Source organism: Corvus brachyrhynchos, unplaced genomic scaffold, assembly GCF_000691975.1.
Source record: "Corvus brachyrhynchos isolate BGI_N302 unplaced genomic scaffold, ASM69197v1 scaffold324, whole genome shotgun sequence".
Classification (NCBI taxonomy): Eukaryota; Metazoa; Chordata; class Aves; order Passeriformes; family Corvidae; genus Corvus; species Corvus brachyrhynchos.
The window spans coordinates 868,361-869,691 of record NW_008246067.1 but is presented as its reverse complement, the minus strand read 5'-3'; positions in this window follow the sequence as shown (position 1 = coordinate 869,691).

Sequence of the window (1,331 nt, the reverse complement as noted above, 5' to 3'; positions counted from 1 at the left end):
CTCGGGTTCTCCGCGTCCCCATGGCCATTGCGGCCCCTCAGAGCCACGATCACTCCGGAACCTCCACCCTCGAAACTTCGGTTAAACAAAATTCGTCGGACATTAGGTTTTTTTTTTTTTCTTTTATGCCCTTTGATTTCCTTTTTCATTACATATATTTGAGAGGCCCCACAAATTTTAGAGTGTTTTCTGCCACGGAGCAAATAAAGACAAACTTTCGAGCGGGTCCTTCTAGAGTCTTCAGTAGAACACTCTTCCTAAGCTTGGGGAGTAAGATTGGTGTAAGCGAGAGGAAAGATCCTCTTCATGAAATGCATATCCTTATGGTGCTCTGTCAGGATCCTGCTCTGATTCCTCTTTCCGGTATGGACGAGATTGGCGATTAGCAGTCCCAGATCCGCCGGTTTTCTTCTTGCTGCAGCTACTCTGAATGGTGTCAAATAAGGCCTGTTAAAACCCGCAATAATTTCTCTGAGGACTTTGCACACACTGAGATCAATATTCAAACTCTTCTCATTTCAATATTTGTACCCAGGTTAACTAGCTCTCAAGCATCTCCAGCCAACGTGGCAGTGTGACGCAGAAGCCGGGTACGTGAATTCCAGAGTTGAGATCAGTTAAACACCTCAACAGTAAGTGTTTGCATTTATATACATCTGTATGCATACATACACTAACAAATTCACGTTGGGTTACTTAAGAACCTATGTCAGGGAAGGAATAAGGGGCCTTCAGGCGATGCCGACCCTCAGGCCGCCGCACCCCCAGCCCCAGCACAGCGCCCGGACGGAGCCGGGGAGGGGTCGGGGTCCGTGGTGCCGAGTGGGTCTCACGGGCGCTGATCCTTCCTGGCCCTCTCCAAACGCCCGAAACGCCGAAAGCGTTTTACGGTGAGAGATGACGCTGCTGGGCGCTTTGCGTGCTTTAGCCGAAGCTGTAAGTAGTTAATAAAGGGGCTGGAAAGAGATCCTGTTTACTGATTGTTCCTGATTGTTGTTTTCTTGATAACAGAGCAAGCCACTGAATGACTGTTTGAGCTCAGGCGCCACAAACATAAACTTAACAGCTCCCAGTGTGCCGGCCCTTCTGGAGGATCACTCCTCACCTTTCAGGGCTTGTGAAGTGCAGGAGAAGAAGGCAGTTCCCAAGGAGGCAGGCTCCGGGGTGGTGGGGGTGGTGGTGGGGAGCGGAGAAGACTCGCCTGTATACCCGATCTTTCCGTATTGCACGGTTTCTGCCCTCATTAGCCAGGGGCAAACCGTGTTAAATCAATAGGCACTTTTCTCCGGGCCTTCTATCCGTGCCGGAGCTCGGGGCAGGCTCTGGATACC